Source organism: Chelonoidis abingdonii, chromosome 10 (assembly GCF_003597395.2).
Source record: "Chelonoidis abingdonii isolate Lonesome George chromosome 10, CheloAbing_2.0, whole genome shotgun sequence".
Taxonomy (NCBI): Eukaryota; Metazoa; Chordata; order Testudines; family Testudinidae; genus Chelonoidis; species Chelonoidis abingdonii.
Window position 1 is genome coordinate 50,751,475 of NC_133778.1, and position 13,926 is coordinate 50,765,400.

The following is a 13,926-nucleotide window of genomic DNA, read 5'->3' on the forward strand; positions in this document are numbered from 1 at the left end:
GAGGGAGTCAGGCCCTGGAAATTCCTGGCTGGTGGCAGCGATATCAGATCTAAGCTGGTAATTAAGCTTAGAAGGTTCATGCTAGCTTCTCAGTTTATGAACGCTAAGGTTCAAATCTGAGTAGGAAGCTACGACAGCTACTGAGCACAGTTTTACTACACTCCAGCAGGAATGGGGGTGGGCCACAGGAAAGATTGGTGGATCTATGACTATACAATCTACCAGTCATTTCCATGTGTTGGGGTTTGGTGTACATCAAACGGGCTGCTGCAGCCCTGACATTGCAATAGTAACTGAAAAGCAGTTTTTGCTTTCCTCTTTGGCGTGGGGGAGAGGATTCCTCTTGCCAAGTTTATTCACATAGTGTGCTGCAGGAATCAATACTTCTGTAATTTTAACCTACTCCAATTTTTATTATTTGACTTATAAAATTAAAGCTTATTACTAAGCACTGTAGATTTGGGAAATGGAAATGAAATGTGGAGCTTTAAATCTTTAATCCTTTTCTAATTTTTCTATGTAACTTCGAAAATATCTAATGCTTAGAAAGTGTAGGCAAACACAATATTCTTTGTATTTTAAAAATGTAAAACCTAATTAAAATCACCTGGTCTGTTTTGAATATTTGCTGAAATTTCAGCTACTAATTGAAAATAAAATGACCAATTTATTATAAAACTGAAAATATTATATTTAAGCTTCAGGAGATGCAGCTTTTATCTAAGCATATGTTTAATCTCCATCTGACACATTAAATAGCAATCTGCAATGCAGATAAAACTATATTTGCGTGCAAAACCTGAATGTTGTCATATCCTTCCTGCTGTAACAGTTCTGATACAATCCTCTCACGCGGATTCATTAATTGCAGAGAATCTTTTAGAAAAGTTGAAGTGAAGTATCTTTGTGTGAGATGCTCCAGATATTCCAGGGCCTTTGATCATTTTGGTTTACACAGTGTTTTCCCACTTGACAGAGGGTATGGCCTTGGTCACATTGAATTAATTCATCAGCAAATGCAGTCTGTGCAACATAATTTGGAGAGAAGGGGAGGGATGATGTTAATAAGCTTAACTTCTAGGCAGTGAAACTTCATTTAAGAAAATATTCCTGGGAATCTGAATTAGCTAGCTCTTAGCAGTTTAGAGATTCAAAAACCCAGGTCTTCATGGAAAATCATAAACCTTTATCTTGGGCACTTGGGGATATTTATTGTAAGTTAACCTGTTTAAATAAACACTGACCATAATAAGTTTGAACTATTAACAAGCAGAATTTCTTTAGATCATTCATTATCTAAGCAGATGTCTTGCATATGGGGAATATTTCTGAACTGTCAGTGTTCCTTATAGTCAGAAAAAGGTTGTAATGAAGATTATTGACACAGGACAGCAAATATTTCATTGTTAAAGCAATAAATTGAGAAATATGTTTATATATCTGTTATGAAACACATTCAGGCAAAATCAGTCTGTCAGAACCCAATTACTGCTCTTAAATGAAGAAAATCTGAGTTTCTCCATTATATTACTTGTGCCAGGCCCCACATGCGCACACCCCCACCTCCCACCAAATACACAGCTATTAACCGGAAAATATTAGGATGAACATCTAATATTAAAAGACAAGAGTTTCAAAAATGTAACTTCAAGTATTAAGTAAACATTTGTATACTCTAATTCTTTCCTGTTTTAAATGCAAACTGTGTAATCAGTGCTCATGTATTTGAAAATGTGCTACAGCATTCAACTGCAGTAATTAAAATATTCTAATACTATTACTATAGAATACTATGATAGAAGATTTTGCTTGCCTAATGAATAGTATGTATGTAGTCTATATTTTTTCATATCTATACAGCTAATACACACATGTCCTCAGAACACCTTTGTCGCATAGAAAGATCATAATCACTATATTAGAATTTACTGATGGGGAAGCAGACCTGCACTGGAATCTTTTAAGTGAATTGCCCTAGGATCACCATCTTGGTATAGGCTATGGTAGATCCATGATTAGCATTTGGCTCCTAGCGTCATGCAGAACCCACTAGATCATGCTGCTTTTCTAAGTGTTTCTAAGCAAATCTGGTAATGTAACATTGTTCTGTGAATGTTATTAGACATGTGGAACTACATCCTTTTTTTATTATTATTTATTTAGAAGGCTTGATCATTAGCAAAATGCCTTTTGCATTCAAACACTCCTGTCCGAGGATGGGGCATAACTTTTCTAAACCCATTTATGCCATGTCTATATCTTTCTTTTTACCTCCACTAGCTGCTAATAGGTCTCTCAAACACAGCTGAACCCAATGGGACTAGCTGAGAGCAAGATATCACACAGTGGAACTTTGGCTTCAGTGAAGCCAGTTTATATCAGCTGAAGTTCTGGCCTTGTGTAATATTTGTCTCTTAATTTACCTCAGTGGAAACACACAATTATTGATGCTTTATATATTTGCCCCCACATTTAAGGGCCAGATTTTGCCAATTTTCAACATCTGAGGATCTGGGCCATTAATTTTTCAGTGCAAAAGAAAACAAACTGCGGGGATATAAAGGACAAAGCAGTTGTCACAATCAAAAACTTAATTCTATGGGAGAAATAAGTGACATACATACAAGACAGTGTATTCTTTAACTTTAACTGCTGCTATTGATATTAATAGCCTAAAATGTATAATCTTAATCATTTATTATTCTAATACAGTACCTGTATAATATATTTTAATACTAAATTTGAAAAGCTGTGGATTATTTATCTAACCTGTTTGATTATTCATGTGGTCTAGATCTGCCTGTTACATTATTTCAACTGTAAAATAATGTTCTGCTCATTAACTTAGCCAATGTTAAGGTTTCCTAGCAACACACTCTGGATAAACTGTACTTCTGCATCCCTGGGGTCTTTAAAATAATCCGTATCTATACTAAGGTTTGATTTTTTTTTCTTAAACAAAAGCCCCAAACAAAAAAATACCCTGATATAGCTACAACTGTTAGAATATTTTCATTTATATTATAATACATTTTAAATTAAGATATTTACTATGGTATGGAAATTACTTCAAATGTGGATAGCAGATCTTTACTGTTGTTTACTCATTATTTTTCTTTATATCGTGTCAGTGGTGGACATGGCACTTTAGAAAGCAAGAGATGAATATGATCTACACATTTACCCTTAAAACAGTTGGCATATTCAGTGAGCAATGCTGCTTCTTTCTCTTGAGTATTAGAAGAAATGATACACAGTAGCTTTACTGTGTGGTAGAGTTAATATGCCTAATAATATTCTCCCAAGGTTGCTATGTAAATTCCAAATGCTTTCAGTTTTAATACTCTGAGATTAGGGAAATCATACACAGCTCAATTCTGCCTCCTTTACTCTCTCACTTCATAGTACCTTGCTTTGCAATTATTCCCATTTATTTGAATAGATCCTCCCAATGTGGGTTGACAGAGTCCCTCCATTTAGGGGGGAATATTGGGAAGAGGGGCATTCTGTGTGAAACAAATATTTAATTTATCAGGCCATTGTGTGGTAGGAGCACCATTAGTCTTTCCTGCCCTGATGAACATGGTCAATCAGTCTCTGTCCCATCCCTGCAATGGCCATTCCTTCAGCTTAGAGGCAAGGGCATGGCTTGCTTCATTTTCTCTCACTAATCTCCAGATGATAGTGACAGGAGAGGGTCAGGTGGCTATTGATGATCTAATCTGGGAAATGCTGATGGAATATAGTCTTTTTTTTTTCCTAATAGTCCCTGATTTTTTTGTGACAGGAGGGGGATTGTAGGTCACTGGTCTTCTCAGGCTCCTCACTTATTTCTCTTACTTTCTTCAGAGAACATCATAAACTGTGTCACATACTCATATAGATGCTACAGTCAGCTGTGGAAGTCAAACCCCAGAGCTTCATCACCAAAAATAAGGCCACTGTCACTTGTGAAAAAGGAAAGTTCCTTTAGCTGTTGGAAAGTAAGAGGGTGTATAGTCAATGGGCCTTTGCCAATGTGATTATGATTATGCTCGCTAAGCTTGTGTATTACAAGAATGTGTTCTGTTGTGGCAGTGACAGTCTTACAAGCCTAGGCTACATGTTATTTATGTGATTAAAATTTGACACGTCACATTTGTTTAAGCCATAGCCTTGTGTAAGCTCTCCTTTATGTAGGCAATATATTTCAATTTATTTGACTGAGGCCTTCACTCCTAAATTTAGACCATTCTCCTGTTAGACGTCTCCTAACTATGGGGAAGGGACTTGAATTTTAATGGGGTGACATAACTGAGTCTCAACATTAGCTTACAGCGAAATAATGTATTTGGAACATGGAATCCCAATAATATTTCGGATCATCAAGTATTATACCCAAGTATTATCTGTGCTATTAAGGCATAAAACCAATACCTCACACAGAGAAGTAGTGCAGGAATAGTCAGTAATGGCAAATGGTTTTTATACTGCAGACAGGACAGAGAGACATGTCCCCAACAAAGGCACATATAATAAGGAGCTACAGGTACATGCAAGGGACTAGAGTTAGGACCCATCCTCTCTATCACACATCTCCCAACGAGGCTATTTTGCTTGAAATGGACATGAGCGCCGCTTAGAAATTGATCTCTTTTGGTTCCCCCCCCCCCCCCAAGTGTTACAGGGAGGAGCAGGCCATCAGGCAATCTGAGACACAGTAGTGGTTGTTGAAGCCAGAGACTAGGAAGGGAAAGGAAAAATACAGAAGAAAGCTTTACATTTTGCATATTGTGAAGTAAACTTAATGTTTCCATATAGTAAGCTGAAGCTAAACAGCAATAATCAGCAAGGATTTTTCAGCAGGGACAACCTGTTTTGGCATAAATCAAACCATGTAACCATAAGCAAAAAAAATTACAGAAAGATTTCCTGGCCCCATGTTCACTCACCCTTGGATTTGGAGCCATGCTTTACCACAGGAACTCTCCCCATTCTGCCCCTCCAGAAGCCATTCCTACAGCTCTTCCTTTTAAGCCCCAGAGGAACAGTGGGAGAAGTGAAGCTGAGGTTCATCTCTTGTGCACTGGTGATGAGGTAGTGCCCGTAGTCTCCTTTGTCAGAGGTATACAAATAGCAAAACAAGTGCTTTCATTCTTGACATAGGAATATAAAATTTGGCCTTTATCAGTCAGTTACACCAATGCAACTCCATTGATGACACTACATTTGCAATGTCAAGAGAGAGCATAGCATGAAGACAATGGGTTGGTTGCACAGGAGTAAATGAAGTGTAATATATACTAATGAAGGCAGATGGGGTGGGGGAAATAAAACCCTCAACAGCTTCTCTTTCAGAGCTCATGCTGAGTTTGTAGTGCCAGCACTCAGAAAAACAATATTTTGATTTATGAAATGAGCAAGTGACATAAAAATTAAATAGATAAAAATGGATCCCACTTTGAGAATTTCACTCAATCACTTTTCAGAATGGAAACACATTCTAGTCTTATAGTATTTGCCAGTAGGCAGGAATTTCAGATTATTTACCGCTTGCTGTGTTGCATGTATATTAAGTTTCTCTGAACTCCAAAGTTTCTTGAGGTGTTTTAGGTTTCTAGTTTATTGGGAGCACTGTAACAGTGCTTTAGTCCATCAATAACCCCACTGGGGCAAATTCTCACATGGTCTAAAGCTGAGGATCTGCCCTCTGGCTTCTTTGGGAATATTTATAAAATAGGGTACTATTCAACATGAGTTAAGTGATCATAACTGGCACGTAATTAGCAGTTGTTTATGTCAGCAAGGAGATCAGTTCTTTCAAGTAGGTCTTTATTGAATGCTTTATAAACTCTCCCATTTTAAATAGAAGGAAACCAAAGGATTCTCTATTAGTGCATTTTCTGAGATCCTTTTAAACTTCAAACCATTTTCAGTCCCTGAGTTGGTTTTAAAAGCCTCTCATGTCCAGAAGGTGCCAAAAATTTACATCTCTTTAGAATGTGGCTTTATCTAGTTCAGACTAATTGGGTTTTTGTCTTATGTTAGGTGACTGCTGTGTTTACACTTGCTTATAAATGTACATTTTAATGAGTAATGGGTTTCTAATAATAACCACTTTCTACCTTAATTAAGGTTTTTTCATTGTAATGACTGCTGAGTGTTTCTGTTTACTGGCTTGCATATTTCAGGGTTATCTCATCTTAATGATTGTAGAAGTGGGATATTAATTACAAATGAATGGATAGACCTCTGTGGAGCCCTACTGAAGTTAATGGGGTGGGTGGGGGGGTGTTCACAGAATCGGTGACTATGTAGATTAGGTGACCCAAGCACCGTATGCAAATGGTGGAGAGAAGCAGTGCCCATTATTCTAGCTCAGTGATTCTGAAACTTTATTGGTTTGCATATCATCATCTTAAAAATTTGCTGTGAAGTGAATGGATAGAACATTAAGCCCATTTACCATCAGTGTTGCACATGCCACAGTTTGGGGACCCCTGAAATGTAGTCCATATACAGTCACAGATTGAAAGCACAGATTTCCCTTCCCCGACGTGCCACCTCAGGATTTTATCTTCATAAAGCCAAAGTAATCAGACTTCTTGCAGGTGCAGTGAATTTCTTCCGAAACAAGTAAAGAAAATAACTGAGAACCAAGCAAAACATGCAGATTGTCGTGAAGTAAAGCTGTCAAAGTAAAATGAAAATCCTTCTCCTTTTTCAACTGTAAGGACTAATGATGTCTCCCACTGGAATAATAAAACTTGACATTCATGAGTGTTACTTCTTGACATCAAGTCAGAATACTGTGGGGGTCTGGCATACAGTGGTTTTACAATGAGTTTCAATGATACCAGGCTAAGCTAAATTGTACAAATGAAAGTGTCCTGTCTGTCAGGCTTTTACAAATATGTCGAGGGCCCTCCTATAGAATCAGGTTTTTAAAGCTCCACCCATCTGTTACCGAAATAATGATGATGGTGTGAATGAGAAAGTCAACTGTATTTAGTCCATTCAAAGCAGAAGTGTAGAAAGAGCAAGTTTTAAATGCAGTTTCACTCTGAAAACTGATTTTGTAATAGTTTGCATGTTTGTTTCTCAATAATTTTCATATCTTATTTGTTCAGCTTACAAGCTAAAAAAAAAATCAAACTTTGAGCACTGCAAACTTGATCTGGGAGTCAAGATGGGTTCTACAGGACTTCTGTATCATCACCAAAAATAGAGATTCCAGATGCCATATTCTATCTTAGTAACATCTGTGCAGGCTCACTGTCTTCAAATTGTGTGCTCTGCTACATCTGTGAAACCTCATTGTTCCATCAGTGCAATTCCATTAGTGCAAAATTTGGTCAGGTAACTGGAACTTAGTGAAAAATGTGGTTTCTGGTTGTGTGAGCCAAAAACAAAATCCAGCTATGAAGTGCTAACTGGAATAAAAACCAGCTATGTCTATGCCTCAGAAGCACTCCTCCTTTTGAGGTACTCTTCTCAGCTGGACAGGAAAACTGAATATCTTTCCCCATGCCTACTCACCATGCTCCTGCTTTACACTTACTGGCTTCCGCCATGCCTACTCATCATGCTCCTGCTTTACACTTGCTGCCCAGCCAGTAGTTTGTGGTAGAGGTGCATGTGAGCTCTTCTGCTTCACAACTTAAAAAGAAGCAGGGAGGCTAGAAGAAAGAATCTGGAGGAAGCAGTTAGGCAAGAGGAGGTTGTAAAAGCCTGGGAGAAGCCACATCCTCATTTTGAACTAATTGAGTACAAGGAAAAGTGTCAAACATTATTGCACACCCACGAAAGCTTTTCTTGTTAAAATGAAGGGGGGGGGGGAGAAACTAGGCAAAGGCAAATTTACAGTTACTGTATCCTTGTGGCAGTAAGGAAATTACATAAAATAAATATCTGTATTTTCAATGATAGCATACAGTTGTATGCATCACACTCAAGGCAAAAAGATTATGAATTTTGGTCCTTTTAATACCCATGTCAGAGGCCTTCCCTATGAATTTGGGGCCAAACTCTGCTCTCACTTCTACTGATCTATATCAAGAGTAACTACAATGGATTTACTTTGAATTTACCCTGCTTTTAGTGAGAAAGGAACTTAGTCTGATATGTAGCCAACTTTACTTGTAAGGTCTGGTGACTCCAACATAGGGCCTTTTGAAGAGGAGGATAAAAAAGGAAAAGGGCAATTGAGTTGAGGCTTCTTGTACAAGGGGGGAAAAAGTGAAAATTATTAACTTTTTGAGGTTCAGTTGCCAGGACCCCAAATTAACAATTAAATGCATGTTTTTGAGGCTTGAATCTACTCCACCCATTGTATCATGACCTCTGAATGTACTCTATGCTCAGGGGCCTGAATTTATTATTCCACTGAGTAACTAATAGAAAAGTATTTAAGTAACATGGACTCCTTACTGTTCTTAATAAACCTTTTTAAATTACTGAACTGTTAAATCAACTTTCACATTTTTACTGTGGTTATTCCATTTTAATAAGAGGTGAAATTATAATGAGATAAAACTTAATGACAATGTAAAACATAAAGGTGCAGCACAGTCTAAATCATGTGCGCCTGTGGATGTAAAAAATCAACTGACTCAGACCTAGCAGGACTGTAATTTTGCTCAATGAGTTTGATAAAAGAAGATTTTGAGAAGCAAACAAAATGTTAATCAGGGAAAATCCTAATCCAGATGCCACAAACACTACTTCTTGCCCCTGTCCTTCTACTGTGCACATGCTGGACCCTAGCATTCACGAAAAATCTGGAATGTAAGCATTTCTTAAATGCCTCAGGATGTAGACATAGGGTAAAGTTTTCAAAAGGGTGAAAGTGATTTAGGAGTTTGTTCCATTTTCAAAACCGATTTAAGCACTAAAATGTCTAAATTCCATTGACTTTCAGTGAGACTTAAGCTCCTAAGTGTAGCTGAGGCCAGGGACGGCTCTAGATATTTTGCCGCCCCAAGCACGGCAGGCAGGCTGCCTTCAGCTGCTTGCTTGCAGGAGATCCCCAGTCCCGTGGATTCGGCAGCATGTCTGTGGGAGGTCCACCGAAGCCCCCAGACCAGCGGACCTTCCGCAGGCATGCTGCCGAAGGCAGCCTGCCTGCCACCCTCGAGGCGACCGGCAGAGCGCCCCCTGTGGCTTGCTGCCCCAAGCACGCGCTTGGTGTGCTGGTGCCTGGAACCGCCCCTGGCTGAGGCCTGGCCTGACATGAGTAATGAACATATGGAGAGAAGATAGAATTAGGAAGATAAGTGAATCATCAGGTTGAAAACAGAATGTTTGTGCTGAATAAGAAGTAAATAGGTCAGTAGGCTAAGAAGACAGAATGTCTGAGCCAACTAAGATTAGAGGGAGAATACCCAGGGAACTATTTACTCTGAACTTGATAAGGCATAAAATAAATTAAGAATGTAGAGATGAGGTAAAGAGGAAGTTGAAGCATAGACAGTGCATACTGTACAGGGATTGGTTCGTGCGAAGTAAACAAGCCAATCCAGCACCTCTCATGAGCACTGAAATTCACCTCCAAAAAACAAAAAAAAAAAATGACTTTGTAAAACTGTACCAATGCCAAGGACCAAATTCTGCTCTCAGTTACATAGGTCTAAAACCTGGAATAACTTTTCTGAAGCCAGTGAAATCATTCTGGATGTATGTCAGTTAAATCACCTTTGGCATACCATACCTAAACACAATGTCACAGGGGAGAGCGTAGGCTAATAATCTTGTTTCAGCCACCACGGACTCATTGAAGTCTCTGGGAGCTAAGTGCCTCTGAAAAATTTTCCACTGAAATGTTTTTCCATTGGAAAAAGATGATTTGATGAAATAGAAATGCTTTGTGGGAATGTATTGACTTTATTGAAATTTTCAACAGGACACTGTTTCATTTTGACTTTTTTATAATATGTCAAAGTGGAAAAGAAACACTTACCCCCCTTGAAATGGAAATATTTCAGTAAATCCAAGACAATTTTTTAAAATTTTTATTTTGTGAATTGTGTTCAATGGAATAACTCACTAAGATTAAAAAGGATACATTATTCTACATATTTCACATTGAGAAATAGGTAACATCTTAAAATATGGGGAAAATAAAACTAGAAATGGTAGATCTTGTTAATTTATCTTATTAGTATCATAAGTAGGTATATAAAATCATGAGTGATACGGAGAAAGTGAATAAGGAAAAGTTATTTACTTGTTCCCATAATACAAGAACTAGGGGCTACCAAATGAAATTAATGGGCAGCAGATTTAAGACAAATAAAAGGAAGTTCTTCACACAGCACACAGTCATCTTGTGGAACTCATTACCTGAGGAGGTTTTGAAGGCTAGGAATATAACAGAGTTTAAAAGAGAACTGGATAAATTCATAGAGATTGTCTGTTGTGTATTTGGTTGTCATGGTTTTTGTTCCTATGGCAACGTGAGTTAGATTATTAGGGGATAGCCCAGCCAGTTTTGGCTGGTTGGGAGAGCTCTGTGTCTGTAAATAAATGGTAGTTTTGTTAGCTGTCTGCTGTCTGGCCTCTAGTGATTTCTTCCTAACCCAGCTGCCCCCAAGGATATAACAAGTGGCGACGAGGATGGGATTCCAATACTGCTCCCGTAACAGAAGGAAGTAGAAGTCAAGGTAAAGAACAAACAAAAAACTGCTTGTTTGCACTGACTGTGAAAGTGAAACTAAAAATCACGGCTACTCTGACTAGGCCACTGGAACCTTTTGATGAGAATATAGAGCAGTGGCATGTGTATACTGAGCGTCTTGAGCTTTTGTTATTGCAAATGACATTACAGAAGCGAAGAAGGTGCCAATATTCTTAAGTATTGTAGGGGCTAAACCTACTCCTGCTACACAGCTTACTACACCCTGTTAAGCCTGAGACTAAATCTTACAGTGACATTGTGGAAATCCTGAGGTCCCATTTTTGTTGAATGTTACCGCTGTGATAAGCTGGGTCACCAGGCATCAGAATGCTGGTGTAAGGACCTGGTGTGTCGACACTGTGGCAAAAATGGACACATTGAGCGTGCCTGTAAACAAAAGAAAAAGAGGCCTGTGGTCTGGCTGACAAAAAGAGGAACCCTGCATACCCTAGAGCAGACCCAGGATGATCAAGGTGACACCTCATCGCAAGAGGAAGTGCCACTGCATGTTTTGTCTTTGGCAGTAGGCTCACATGAATACTGGGTAACCCTGATGGTTGGATGCAAACATATACGCACTGCTAACTGGACTACGGAGCACCGTTCTTCTTCTCCGAGGAGCTGTATAAAAAGCACAGATCTTCCGCTTAAGCGACAAAAACTGTTCTGAAATGTATATGGGAGAGCTGTGCCCATTTGGCACTCTTATTAGTGGACTCAATGACAGCTGCAATTGCAGTTTGGTGACGCGCGTATACCCGCCTTATATGGTATCTTGGTTTTGGGAAGATGTCAAAGCTAAACGCAGAAGTGCAACCGATAACTAAAGAAGAAATCAGTCTAACCCATACTAAGTAACATGCTGCTTTTTGGAGTATATTTGGAAGTATGAGGAATCACTGTTGACATTGAAACATAAACTGACAGTCCACCAAAATCTGAAAGCTCGAACTGGCCACATATGCATCAGGCCAAAAGGTTAAGCAGACCTGAACACCTGGTCACCAATAGAGTCCTAATACCAGTTACCCATAGCTCATGGCCACTTCTGTACATTCCAATAGTGAAGAAAGATGCTCCTCTCCGGATTTGCAGTGATTTAAAGTCACGTCACCCAGTGTTGTGTGCAAGACAATACCGCTTCCCCATCGTATGACCTCTTTGCAGCCTGGCTGGGGGACAAAGTTCAGTAAGATTGATCTGAGTCAAGCATATTTACAGATGCACATTGATGAAAAGTCCAAGAGCTGTGACTATTGATTCCTTAAGGGCCTTTATCGATACTGTCGCATACCCTTCGAATAACGTCTGTCCCGCCTGTTCCAGAGGCTATGGACCAGAATCTTGGTGGCTTGTCAGGAGTTCAGTGCATCTGGATGATATCCTGTCACTGGACATGAAGAGGATCACTTAAAAATAGAGGCTACCCTACAAAGACTGGAAGAGTTGCCTATGAGTTTGCAAAGAAAATGTGAATTCTTCAGCCCTCTGTTAATATTTGGACACATCATTGATTCTGCAGGTCTTCATAGGCCCGTGAAAGTTAAAGCTATTGTGGAGCTCCCCTACCTCGAAATGTAAGCCAGCTGCGCTCGTTCTAGGACTACTGAACTATTTATGGAAATTCATCTCACAGTTACCATATGCTAAACCACTTCATGAACTCCTTGGCAGAACAAGCTGGAAGTAGACTGAAAGCTATGATGTTGCATTTAACAAAGCTAAGGGAGCATTGCTAAATTCTTGAAGTTCTAAACGCACTTGAATCCTCCTTACCCCTACAAATGGCCTGTGTGCTCCCCTTAGGAGTGGGAGCAGTCGTGTCACACATTATGCTCGGAGAGAAGAGAGACCTATTGCTTTGCTTCACGCACTCTAAGCAAAGCAAAACTAACTACGCCCAAATCGAACCTGAGGCTTTAGGAATTATTTTTTGAATTGGAGTTCATCAGTTATGTTGGGTGAAAGTTTACTCTTCTCACAGACCATCGACCTCTGACATCAATTTTTGGACCCTACACAGGCATTCTCCATTAGCTGCTAGTCGTATGCAACGCTGGCATTGTTACTTCACACACCACATATGAAATCAAATATCGGAAATCTACTCTGCACGGCAATGCAGATGCCTCTCAAGGTTGCCTTTGCCGGTCAAACATCAATAGTACCCAAAAGAAATCTTCTACTTTGAAAGTAGAGAATACACGCATCACTGCTACTCAGATAAAGAAGGCACTCGCGTTGACCAGTATTGTCCAAGTTAGACCTGGTGACATGGAAAATCTCGACAAACCTCTCGTCTCACCTGACCTTGTACCTACATGTCCAGGACGAGTTATCGGTCAATCGGTTTGCTAGGTTGTGGGGGAGACGTCATTATACCACCACCATGAGATCACAGATTAGAACAGCACATTTCATCATTGAATAGTGCGCATGAAGGAAATTGCACGAAGCTATTTTTGGTGGCCTGGATTGGACAGTGCTATTGAAGAGAAGGCAAAAGCTTGTATGTCATGTCAGAGTGTGAGGAATACACCCCAGTGGGCACCGCTACACCTGTGGGACTGGCCTGAAAACCCGTGGCAACGTATTCACATTGACTTTGCTGGCCTCCTTGAAGGAAGCATGTTCTTGGTGGCAGTAGATGCCCATTCTAAATGACCAGAGGTCTCTATAATGCAGTCCACTACTGCAGAGAGTACTATCCAAAAACTACGAGGACTCTTAGTCGTTTCGGTCTGCCAGAACAACTTGTGAGTGACAACGGACCGCAGTTCGTCTCTCAGGAGTTTCAAAATTTTATGAAGGCAAATGGGACACACCACATCACGTCAGCACCATACCATCCATCCACCAACGGATTAGCTGAAAGATTTGTGCAGACAATGAAACATGCTTTGAAATCAGCAAGGGGACAACACTCCATTCAAAAGCGTTTGGATACCTTCTTACTTTCCTACAGAAACACACCTGATGCTATGACCCAGGCATCCTCAACCTTTCTAATGATGGGACGACAGCTGCGCACTTGCTTTGATCTGCTGAAACCTTCTGAATCCCGACAAATTGTGCAACATCAGCAGCAATATCAAGTCATCAGACAGGCACCCAGAGCAAAAGACCGAACCTTTAGCCTGGGACAGCCATTTTTGGCTTGGAATTATACTTCCAGAGCTAAATGAGTCCCTGCCACAATCATCACTCAAACAGGACCTGTTTCCTACACAGTCCGGACTGCAGAGAATCTTACCTAGCAGTGACATGTAGAT